The following is a 13,379-nucleotide window of genomic DNA, read 5'->3' as shown; positions in this document are numbered from 1 at the left end:
AAGTAGGGCTGAGGCATGCACACTTTGGTCTTCCTTCTTGCTTCATATAGTCTGTGAATTGTATCCTGGGTATTCCTAAATTTTTTTCCTAAATCCACTTATCAGTGAGTACATACCACATGTGTTCTTCTGTGACTGTGTTATATCATGCAGGATATTTTCTAGTACCATCCATTTACCTGTGATTTTCATGAAGTCATTGTTTTTAATGGTTGAGTAGTACTCCATTGTGTAAATGTACCACATTTTCTTTATCCATTCCTCTGTTGAGGGACATTTGGGTTCTTTCCAGCTTCTGGCTATTATAAACAAAGCTGATACGAACATAGTGGAGCATGTGTCCTTGTTATATATTGGGGCATCTTTTGGGTATATATCCAGGAATGGTAGAGCTGGGTCCTCAGGTAGTGCAATGTCCTATTTTCTGAGGAACCACCCGACTTCACAGACTTCCACAGTGGTTGTACCAGGTTGCAATCGCACACAGCAATGGAGAAATAATCCCCTTTCTCTACATCCTTGCCCATCAACTAGTGTCGCCTGAGTTTTTGATCTTAGCCATTCTGACTGGTGTGAGCTGGAATCTCAGGGTTGTTTTGATTTGCATTTCCCTGATGACTAAGGATGCTGAACATTTCTCTAATTAGCCAGACTAAGCAGAGGGCATGGTTTCCTAAGGATTTGTTAACCATGTGAGTGGGATTGTTAGATTGACTTCTTTCAAGGATGGGTTGTTCTGAGTGCATTCATAAAACTGCAGCTGGCTTTTGTATGTAGATACTGTATTCCTCAACTTTATGGAATTTTGGAGATGTCAAGGATTCTCTGTCCAAGCATGTCGCCTACAAACAAATGGTTTGGGTTCTTCCTCTGTTTGTTTTACTTCTCATCTGTGCTCAGTAGGAGTGAGAACAATGAGCACCTATGTTGTACTGCTGATCTTGGAGCACTTTCCATTTTAACCTTTGAACCTGATACTAAACATGACCCAGATTATGCCTAGTTTACCTAACATATATTTGTCTCTTTCTCATGAACAAATGATGAGTTTTTTCATATCCCTTGTACAATCAAATGATATAAGCAATTATTATTGGTGTCATTCCTGTGATATGGAAAAGTATTGAACCATCTTTGAATGCCAATGATAAAATCTATTTGGCCATGGTAAATGATCCAAATAACAGCATCATGTGTCATTGATCTTGTTTTGCTTGTATTTATTTGCCAACATTTTATCTACATATGTGTTCATCAGGGATATTGACCTGTTCTTGAATTGCCTTTATTCAACTTTTATATACAGGCATTATAATCCTCTTGTCATATCTTTATCAGAATTATCCTTTCATCACTTTTTTTGGAAGAGGTTAAAAGGGTGTGTCTTACTTCCTGTGTATTGGGTACACAGGACAGACATCATCAGATCCTTGCCTTTTCTGAATGGAGTAGGTTTTATACAACCAATTCAGTCTCTTCTCTCATTATTGATCTGTTTGTAATTTGGTTTAGACTCAATAAATCATGACGGGCTGTCTGTGTAGCCATTTGTGTATTTCTTCTAGGCTATACATTTTCTAATATTTTCTCATCATCCTCTGTGCTTTTATTATATGTTGTAATGCTTCCTTTTTCCTATTTGATTTTAATTGGGTCTTCCGAAAATTTTGTTATAATATCTAAATTTTTGTTGGTGTATCTTTTAAAAACACAACCTTTAGTTTTATTGACCTTTTTTGTTGTCTTCCTGGTCTTTATTTCTTCTATTCTTGACATCCTCTTTGCTATTTCTGTCTTTCTACTAATTCTGAAGTTAGCTTTCTACCTTTTTCTAGTTCTTTGAACCAAAGTGGTGAGTTGTTTATTTGAAGGTTATGCTTTTTTTGACAGTCTGAAGCTTTTATTCCGTGGGCCTCTTTGTCTAGAAGGAAGTGCTGGACCTCTTGCTGGTGAAGTGTGATTTGTGTTGGCGCTGCAACACACGGGTGGGGCAATGGGAATTTGATTTGGAGTTGTGGAACTGCTTGTCAGCTGGCGGGCAGCGCTTGCCAGCTGCAGTCTCTTCTACCTTCATGATCTGGATGGAGTGCGCGCAGTGCGGGCGGACACGGTGACCAAGCCGGCATGGGTCAGGTCTTGGTACATATGCCACTGTGGGAGTCATAGTGCAGCCAGATACGGAAGTTCTTCACAAGCAGGGGTGACTTCTCAAACACCTGCCCGCAGTACACAATCTCCCTGGATGACTTCTCCATCTTCTTCAGCTGCGACACAAAGTACCAGAAGCGGGACTCAGCCACCACATGTTTGGGTGCAACGATTTGCATTCGGTACAATAGCAGTGTGTGGCATTTTGGGGATGGCAAGCGGAGCCGCACCGCCTTGTACTCCCGAAGCGTGTCTGACGTCTTCACGGCACTGGGTGCTTGCTCACCACCACTCGCATAAAGAAAAGCTTATTATTTTTTTGAACGAAGGTGTTTATTGGAGTAAACATCCCTCTCAGAACTGATCCAGATGTGCCATTTTAACACAGTCTGTATTCATTCTATCTTAAGACACTTCTTACTCCTTTCTTGTATTTCTGCCCTTAACTTGTTCAGATTTTCTGTTTGTTTCCATACGATTACTGATTTTCTAAAGTTATGTTCCTGATTTCTTGTTCACTTTACTAAGATCATTTAAAAAATTTTAAATGTGGCGACTTGCTTGTGTTCTCACACATTATCTATCCTGGAAAGTGGTTGATATACTGTGTAGAAGCTTGTTAAACGGTGCTGTTAAATCGTGTGCACGTGAGTCTTTTGGCCTCTGTTCTAAAGGTTATGCTAAGGTCACTGTTTCCTCCTTGATTTTCTGTCTGGGTGATCTGTCCATGGAGAGAGGCAGGATGATGAAGGACTTTTCCTCTACCCTCAACAGCCCCATCCTTCATTCCTTCTTCGCTTCATATGTTAGGACTTCCAGTATTGGGTACGCATGTATTTATAACAGTTCCATCTTGATGAAAGGTTGGCATTCTTGTTACAGAATGATCTTCTTTGTCTCCATCTGCTGATATTAGCATGCAGTCTGTTTAACTTGAGATTCTTTATTCTTGTTTGTTTGTTTCCACTTGTTTAGAAAATCTTTTCCATGTTTTTGTTTTCTCTAGTTTTGTCTAGAGGCATAGTGTGTCTCTTATAGGAAATATACTGGGTACCACATCTTAATATGTTTCAGTCACCTATTTGATTAAAAATTGAGCCCATTTGCATGTAAATAAGTTTCGATAGATGGTAACAACATTGCTAATTTAGTGGTTGCTTTATGTTAGTTTATAGCAAATCTGCTTTTTGTCCTCCTCTCTGTTTTTAGACATAGTTTACTATAGCGATGTGCTTTGATCCTTACTTTGAAGATCTTTTGTGTATCTTCTATAGATTATGCTCTTCCATAGGGCTTATGTACAACATGTTACAGTCCTGTCCTTTTTCACCCAAAGATGCCTTAACTATGACCACCTTACAGAATGCAACACTATGTCTCCACTTTGTTGCTTTACTTTCATGCTTTTCACCTGGTAACTTGTATACTGATAAGCAGTTAAAATTGCTTTCACCATCCTGAAGAATTTTGTCTTTTCCCATTCATATGAAACATATAAATGATTTATATACAGCGTCAACAGAATATTGGGAATGTGACATGTAATTACTTTTACCCACAAGGGTTATTTTTTGTTACTTTAAGAAAATTCATTTTTAATGAGTATAGTTTGAATCTAATTAGACTTTCTTCCCAGAAAATTCCTCAAGCAAAGGTATAACCCTTGGGATCTATGCTTTAACAAAATGACTTAGCAGATATGGGGTTTTGTATGTGTGTGTTCAATTTGGTGTGCCTTACCTCTCAGATGGATAGAAAAGAGAGTGTATCTTTTTGTATAAAGGCCATACTGAAGTGCTTTTGAATTATGAGATATCTGGCAAAAGGTGCTGATTTTAGATAGGACACTGTTCTGAAGTTCTGAATCTGCCACCATCCTCATTAAAAAGGATAAAAAGAAAAGTAAAAAGAAAAAAATCCTGAAAAATCAAATCATCATGTAGTTTTGGACCAGAAATTTTCAAACAGCTGCTGAGCAGCAAGGGGTCTACTTTGTGACCAACAGCTACCCAGGTTGCTCTTTGAAAGCATTGTCTCCTTACCAAATGGAGGGAAAACATAAGAGCTCTTCAGCACTGCACAGTCACAGCAAACAAAAGCTTTTAGGGAGAGAGCTTTTACAGCAGTGCTGCTTGGCTCAGGAGCACTGGGATATCGCCTTTCCTCTTGAGGAGCTGGAAGCATGAGGAAACTATAGAAGCCCGGAGAATTAGCATAATCAAACCAGGGCCAGATGATTGGGAAATTGAATTTGATCGAGGAAATGTACCCCTCCATCACAGCCAGCTATATTTCCTATGTTTCCTAGAGAGATTATTAGGAAGATCCTTACCTCTTCAACCTTGCAGGACTTAAACATGAAGTCTTTCCCACACTGTTCTCACCATCTATTGTCCACTTTCCTTTTTCAAATTGAATTTCTATTTTTAAGCACGGATATGTTCAAAGAATCTGTTGAAGCGTAGCTCTTCATTTGCTGAGCCTAACAAGGAAATGGTTAAAAATACAATTTATCTCAAAGGTGCTAACTACAACAGATAAATTGAATGGATGTTTGTATTTATTACCATGAAGATGAAAAGAGTTACTTGGAAATAAGCTGCAAACCTGCTCCCCAATCAAAGGCAAGTGAAAATCAATAATTCATCTTCCTATGTCTTCCTGCCCTTGGCTGGCAATGCAGACAAAATTAACAGCAAGCTTGACAGCTGAAGGAGATGGCTGTACAGTACTGCGTTCCCTGGGGCGGGGAGGGGCACCATTTCCATCTGAGTGGCACAGTCTCCCCATTTATTAAACTCTTTACTCTGGGAATGGATGACTCAGATGTTCATTCTGACTTAGCTTAACCTATAATCTATGTAGCTACTGTTAGGCTATAATCTAAATTACATGTTGTTTCTTCTCACAAGAATAGGTCATCCCTTGGATATACCTGCACCATAATTCAATAAATTGAACCTGTAAATACCAGTAAGGAGCTGTGGGAAAGAAGTACCAATACCTTGCAGGGTCTCTGGGCCATAGTAAAGGAGTGGCCGCTGAGTATCATAATTAGAGATCATTTTGTTGTTGGGAACTGAACACTATGGGAACAGTTAATAGTAAGGCTATAGAAGCACTCTTACAAGTATCGGGAAAGAAATGAGATGTCTGATGCTGGAGAGATGGCTCAGTGGCTAAGAGCACTTACTGTTCTTATAGAGGGCTTAAGTTCAGATCTTAGCACCTTTGGGTGTCTCACGACCATCTGTAGATCCAGGTTTCAACACCCTCTCTAGCCTCTGAAGGCAAACACATATACTTAAGTAAATAATACCATCTTCTTTCCAAAAAAAAAAAAAAAACCATTATGTGTAGGTATTCTTTACAGCAAAGTAATGTTATGTAAAAATGTAAAATTGTGTTCCTCACAGCGTCCCCGCCTCCAGAGAAGACTGGATTTCCTATCCAAAATTTGGTTCAGTTATTCAAACTGATAATACTATAGGCACACATGCCAAGAGATGATTCAAACATTAGTTTACAAAATAAAACTTTTTGATATTAAAATAGACTCTTCCAGCATTTCTAGAATGGTTGGAGAAAGCACAGAGGGGTAGGTTGGGGGTTTAATCATGATAGGGTAGGGCTGAGGACATGTTTTCTCTCAGATGGAGACTACTTGCCTGGTCTGAATTCCTCCAAGTGTTCAGAGCATGTGAACCTAGCATTTGGTGTCAGCCTGATAAAATGTACAGCCAAAATGAAAAGGGTAGCTGGGGCTTGAAAGCTGTCAGCTTCTTATCATCACAGTTTAGCTATACTCTTTGACGTACCTTTTCCTTTATCTTGGACAAAGTCCTCTGTGATATAGGGTTATCTCTGTGTATTGTTTCCTGTTTATGTATAAACGTTATAGTCTGTAAGTCTCTTATACCTGCTGTACTTTAGGACAGTATATTCACTCTTAGTCCTTAAATCTATCCTTGTAGGCAAGATCAGATGGTCCAGATACAGAAGCAAAGTCATAGCCTCTCTTCCTAAAGTGATTGAGGTCATATTCAGTGAAGGTGATGCCAAGAGCAGAATTCTGCAGCATCATTGTACACAAGTCAATGTCAAGAGATGCAGAACTAGATCACGCTGAAGTATCACTATATAAATATTAATCACAGAAAGTGGAAAATGGGATGGGGTGTGATCACCAAAGAGATAGCGAGTCCACATTACCATGATGTCCTATAAAAATCAAGCAGACCAGAAACTGAGTAGTTAGAGAATGAATGAGATCACAATCAATCAAAAAGTTGGACATGTTACAGAAAATGAACAGATCCTTCACTCAGTAAATACCTGCTGGTACCCAACTATATTTTTTGCTGTTTCTGGGTGGTGGTGGGGTATGTCAGAAAGTAAATATATGCATATATATATAATTATGCATATAGCTTCAATCAGGAAATATTAAATCTATAAATAGCTTATAATAAAATGTGTCACGATGATAATACTTATATTCAACCTGCACGGAGGAATTCCATGTGATTAGTTGGTTCAACTTAATGGCCCTCGGAGATAAATAGCCTACCCAAGTCCTCCTGAAATGAACAATGGACCCAGTCCCAACCCTCTTCTCATGGGACATTCTAGGCACAAACATACAATTGTCCTTTACACAGAATTTTCAGGAACATTTCAGGATTCCTGTACCTGCTCCAGAGAAGGGTTTTTTTTTCCCTCATAGTTGGGTGTATTTTAACAAATCCTCTCTTATTTGGTAAGTTAATACAGTAACAGAACATTACAGAGAGCATTTGATTTCTAGTTTTGATGTATTAAGAACAAAATATAATATCAAACAACTAGATAAAATACAAAAGACACTTGTCCGATAGCAGCAACAAGGAGGCAATGCTGTAGCAGGAAGTTCGGGTGCACAGACCTTGGAAAATTAGCAAATTTGACACCTCAAAATAGAACACAAGAGGGAAATCTGATGGAATAAGTTAATATCGTCTCAAAATTACAACTAAACAAAAAGGCATGATATCTCAGGACAGCATTCTTGGAGTTAGTTTTCAATGACTTTCAGGTGGATTTGGTCAGAGTTACAGAGAACATGACTAGAAGATGAGATGGAAAAGATTCCTCCCCACACTCTTCCCAACAGCAAAGTAACATAACTGAGTCTCATGGAGTCTCTGCACTGAAGTCAGACTTCAGTCAGGTGATCCTTCTGACTGAGCTGTCTCCCATAGCTTCAACTGAAGCTACGGTCTGCAGGTAACCTACAAGGAACTTCTTCATCATGTTCTCTGACTCTGACATAGCGGTGCTGACAACTTTCTGGGTCTCTAGGGCAACTAAACTCAAGAGTGCCTTCACTCTATCTCTGTGACTTTGTCCCTGAGAATGAGCAGGTTTACATGCATTGCCCACATTTGAGTAGCCTGGCTCGGTGTATCCACATGGACCTTAACACATGCCGGTTGAAGGCAAATGCAGTTTGCTTTCAACATTGTATGGAACCAACTAAAATTAATCAGTTGTGTAGAAATGCTTTCTGGGATAGCCTAGTGTCCCATTGTAAGTGTCCCAGTACTTAGCCCAGACATCTAAGTGATTACTTCCTAGCATGTAAAGTGAAATTTTGGTTATTCAACATCAGTAATCTGAACATTGAAGATACCTTTTTCTTGATTTTTTTTCTCCCTATGAGATCACATTCAAATTATCTGATTTATGGAGCTTCCATTCATTATCAAATGCTTTTCCCACAAGCATAGAGAGGATGTACTTAGCAAATGTCATTATTTCTCACTGGGAATACAGGGAAGAGAATGCTGGGAAAATGAGATGCTAAGAGAGCAGAGACCACTGTCAACAGTTGAACTGAGTTCGGTCATCAAAGCAGTTGTTTTGACAAGGTCTCCTCAATTATATTTCCATAATCTCCATGCTACATGCCTGATAGCTGTCACCCTCACCTTTTATCAAGTCCTGCTTCCAGGTCCTTTATTCACACCCAGATTCTATTGATAAATTTTGAAAGTTCTATGGAACCATTTTTTTCAATCCCCTTCCTTTGGGCTTCAAGCTACATCCTCAAAACCAAGAACCATTTTATGACCATGGAATCTCCATAAAACGTAACAGTGTTTTATTCTAATAGGCTCTATTTATTTAGAATCCACTGTAGGTCAGGCTCTGCCATAGATATTTTTACACTTTATCTGCACACCTGCCATGCAGGTCCTCTTTATACCCAGATTTATGGATGTGATTTTCTTAAAACAATAAATAGATTCTTTGTTTAAGCTGTACTCTTTCTTCCTGTCTGACCTAATAATGGGACATAGATGCTGGACCTGGGGGTTTGCAAGTTGAAACTCAGGCTTACCTTATAGAATGTGTTCAAAGTATATGTAGTTAGTACATAAACTCAAATATCAATTACCATTTTTTTAATGAGCAGTCAGAGACAACACTAAGGTAAAAAATATTCTATTTCTGTGGGGTCTGGATTTTTTTTCTTTTTATTCTAGCTTTGTTTAGAAAAGACAAGACAGTCTGTGAGATTTGGAACTCATGTGAGACTTCTGTTGAATGGGACTTTAAGGGAATATCATTCACATCAAGTGGGTTTAAGAAATAGATGAACTTTCAATCCATCTGTCTTAATCAAGCCTTTAAGTACAGGCTCTTCTGGATTCAAACAACATATCACTGTGGTCCTAAGCTTATCAAAAGGTCACACTGAGATGAATTATACAGGGAAGAGGAGGAAAAGACAGGAAAGGAATGAGCATTTATCCCAGAGGGAAATGGCAGACCCAGTGCGGAAGGCATTTCTCAGTAAGAGTGAAGGCTGATGAATATAAGAAAAATAATGTAGTTCATGTAAATATCCATATTTGCAAGCATGAAAAGAGAAGATTCTCTGCCCAACCCCTCCAATTGAAGACTTTCTTAAAGACCCATTCATAGCAGCCTGGACCTTCCTCTCTGGCATGACAATTTCTCCTCTGCAGATAACTGTTTCTCACTGGGCAGGGGGGTTGGAGTAGGGCCAGAGTCTAAGGAGCAATTATTGGGGCATTAGAAATCTCTGAAACCATGAGTATATATATCAAGTTTTCCTCCTTTTTAATGTCTCTATCAGATATTTTGTCACAGGGATGGAAAGTCAAAAAACACATTATCAAAGTGTAAAAGAGATGCTGAGAGAATCAGTAAAGTGGAAAAACAAACAAACAAAAAAGTAGCCCATGAAAGCAGAAAAATAATGAGTAAAATACCAAAATGAGTCTGGTATGGACAGGACAAAATCTCAAAGCTGAGTTAATTCCAAATTCCAAAAATGTTGAACATCTGCCATGGCATCCTTTAAGTACTCCTGGGCAAACGTCACCAACGGGAATGGGTAATCCCTCAATTGTCAAGCAAACAAAGCCAAACTGAACACATTTCTGTGTGGACCCCGTTTATCTGGGGAGGAGCCAAAAATAAAAGAAAACATAGGAAAATCTATCATAACTAAAACAGAGATTGGGTAAATTGGGTATAAAGTTGGCAAGAAGACAAGGAGATTCACCAGGGACACATTGGGAAAAGCATATAAAGAAAGGGTTCAGGCAGAGATTTGGAAGGAATCTTGGTGTAACTTGAATATTTGCAAACTACCTTTTAATGCAGCTGCGCACTACCTGTTTGTTCTGGAACCATTGAGCACCAGGGCCTGCCAAGTTGCTTCTCAGCTCCTCAGTTGTGTACAAGTTGTACTGCATCTTAGTTTACTGGATAGATTTAAAACACAGTATTGTAGAAAGCTAATACGAAGCTATCCTATGCCTTCAAATAGTATAGAAAATGGGAAATATACAAGTAAATTCTGTTAAAAAAAAAGGGGGGGTTCAAAGGAGCGAGGGGAAGACAAGGGAGGAAAACAGTGTGTGAATTTAAGCACAATACATTGTTCTTTTTTTTTTTTTCTTTTTTTCGGAGCTGGGGACCGAACCCAGGGCCTTTCGCTTCCTAGGCAAGCGCTCTACCACTGAGCTAAATCCCCAACCCCAGCACAATACATTGTATGTATGCAATAAAGGGTCAAAAATAAAATTTTAAAAGAATTTAAGAAAAAGAAAAAGAAAAAAAGAGTACATTTGTAATGTTGAGTTTTGTGTGTGTTGATCAGTGCATCATTGCAAAAAATCTCTGTGCTCTGTGAACATTTATTTAAGCATTCCCATCTACAGTAATCTATAGATTCAATGCAATTCCCATCAAAATTCCAACTCAATTCTTCATGGAATAAGAAAGAGCAATTTGCAAATTCATTTTGAATAACAAAAACCCAGGATAGTGATGAAAACTATTCTCAACAATAAAAGAACTTCTGGGGGAGTCACCATCCCTGATCTCAAGCTGTATTACAGAGCAATCATGATAAAAATTGTAGGGTATTGGTACAGACACAGGCAGGTACATTAATGGAATAGAATTGAAGACTCAGAAATGACCCTACACACCTGTGGTCACTTGATCTTTGACAAAGGAGCTTAATCCATCCAGTGGAAGAAGGACAGCATTTTCAACAAATGGTGCTGGTTCAATTGGTGGTCAGTATATAGAAGAATATTAATCAATCCATTCTTATCTCCTGTACAAAGGTCAAGTCTAAGTAGATCAAGGACCTCACATAAAAGCAGATACACTCAAACTAATAGAAAAGAAAGTTGAGAAGAGCCTTGAACACCTGGGCATAGGGGACATTTTCCTGAACAGAACATCAATGACTTATGCTACAAAAATCAATAGACAAATGGGACCTCATACAATTGCAAAGCTTCTGTAAGGCAAAGGACATTGTCAAGACAAAGGGGCAACCAACAGATTAGGAAAAGATCTTTACTGATTCTACATCAGATAGGGGGCTAATAGCCAATATATAGAATCTAAGATCAAGAAGTTAGACTCCAGAGAATCAAATAACCCTATTAAAATGGGGTAGAGAGCTAAACAAACAATTCTCAACTGAGGAATAGTAAATGGCTGAAAAGCACCTAAATAAATGTTCAACATCCTTAGTCATCAGGGAAATGTAAATCAAAACAACCCTGAGATTTCAGAATGGCTAAGATCAAAAACTCAGATGACAGCATATGCTAGTAAGGATGTGAAGAAAGAGGGACACTCCTCCATTGCTGGTGGGACTGCAAGCTGGTACAACCACTCTAGAAATCAGTTTGGCATTTACTCAAAAAATTGGACATAGTACTACCTGAGTACCCAGCTATACCACTCCTGGGCCTATACCCAAAAGATGTTTCAACATATAACAAGGACACATGTTCTACTATGTTCATAGCAGCCTTATTTATAATAGCCAGAAACTGGAAAGAACCCAGATGCCCTTCAACAGAGGAATGGATACAGAAAATGTGGTACATCTACAAAGTTGGAGTACTACTCAGCTATCAAACACAATGACTTCATGAAATTCTTAGGCAAATGGTTGGAACTAGAAAATATCATCCTGAGTGAGGTATTCTAGTCACAAAAGAACCCACATGGTATGCACTCACGGATAAGTGGATATTAGCCCAAAAGCTTGGAATACCCAAGATACAATTTACAGACCACAGAAAGCATAAGAAAAAGACCAAAGTGAGGATGCTTCAGTCTTTCTCAGAAGGAAGAACAAAATACTCACAGGTGGAAATATGGAGACAAAGTGTGGAGCAGAGACTGAAGGACAGGCCATCAGAGACTGTGCCCACTGGGAATCCATCCCATACACAGTCACCAAACCCAGATACTATGGCTGCTGCCAAAAAGCACATGCAGACAGGAGCCTGATATAGCTGTGACCTGAGAGGCTGTGCTAGAGCCTGACAAATACAGATGCGGATGCTCACATCCAACCACTGGACTGAGAACAGGGTCCCTAAAGGAGCAGTTAACGGACTGAAGGAGCTGAAGGGGTTTGCAACCCCATAGGAAGAACAATACTTACTATCAACCAACCAGACACCCCTGAGCTCCCAGGGACTAAACCATCAACAAAGAGTACACATGGAGGGACCCATAGCTCCAGCTGCATATGTAGCAGAGGATGGCCTTGTTGGATATCAAGGGAAGGAAAGACCCTTGGCCCTGTGAAGGCTTGATGCCCCAGTATAGGGGATTGCCAGGGAGGGGGTGATGGGAGGGCATGGGTGAGTGTATGAGGAAGCAGCCTCATAGAAACAAGGGGATGAGGGATGAGATAGGTGGTTGCTGGAGGGGAAACCAGGAAAGGGGACAACACTTGAAATGTATATAAAGAAAATATCCAATTAAAATATCATTAAAATATTAAAAAATACACTTTTAAAATTAATAAATTTTGTGTGGTTCAAGCTCAACGTCCTAAAACCAAACAAATATTTCTGCCTTTTTTAATGTTTTAGAAAATACATTCAGAATATAATTAAAAATAAAACATAGGTTACATAAAATATAATTGGGTGAAAAAGATACCGAGATACATTCACACTGGACTCTTAGGATCCTCCTAAATCTTCAACCACATTGATTAAGTGGCTATGCCTTTTATTTCCCACTTTCTAAGACTTGTTCTTCTAAGATGTGTATTGTTTTATAATGAAAATGTAGTTTATACAGCAAAATATGGCAGGATTGGATTAACTTGTTTCAAGTTATCTAATTCATAAGCTATCAATTCTTTTATTTTAGCTTATCCAAATATGTATTTTGACTAACCAAACAAGTGCTAAATATTGTAGGAATAGATTATCAATTTCAATGAAAAATTTAAAGACCTGTCTGAAGAAAAAATTTTTATTTTGATGATCCAAAATATTTTTTCCTTAATTTCTGCTTAGCCGCTTTGTAATCACACATTGTGGCAGATGCTTAAACTTTCTGAAGTCGGCTTTACTCACCTATTAAACTGATACACAATCCTTCCTGACCTTGGCCAGTTGTGGTTCAAATTAAACAGGAATAGTTCCCATCTTATCTCCAAGGTAGAGTAAGTGTTGTGGTCTCAAATCGGCCCACAAATTGAGATATGACAGTCATTTCTTGAAGAGGTGGGTCTCCACTCTCCTCTTCTGGCAGTAGGTTGATCTCTGTGATTTCGATCATAAAGGACGTAATGGCTGGTACCTTCTCTAGAGGAAGCCATTTGCATGTGCCTAGCTCCTAAGGCTTCTTCATGGTTATAAAGCAGAGAAGTGCTGATA

The 13,379-nt window shown here is 38.8% G+C and overlaps 1 pseudogene; it reads right to left on the bottom strand.

Annotated features, from left to right (window-relative positions):
* Nucleotides 1–1,921: 1,921 nt before the first annotated feature.
* Nucleotides 1,922–4,024, bottom strand: LOC116893290 (annotated as a pseudogene).
* Between the last annotated feature and the right edge of the window lie 9,355 nt (nucleotides 4,025–13,379).

This window comes from Rattus rattus, chromosome 2, assembly GCF_011064425.1.
Source record: "Rattus rattus isolate New Zealand chromosome 2, Rrattus_CSIRO_v1, whole genome shotgun sequence".
Lineage (NCBI taxonomy): Eukaryota > Metazoa > Chordata > Mammalia > Rodentia > Muridae > Rattus > Rattus rattus.
This window is presented reverse-complemented; position numbering and strand designations above follow the sequence as displayed.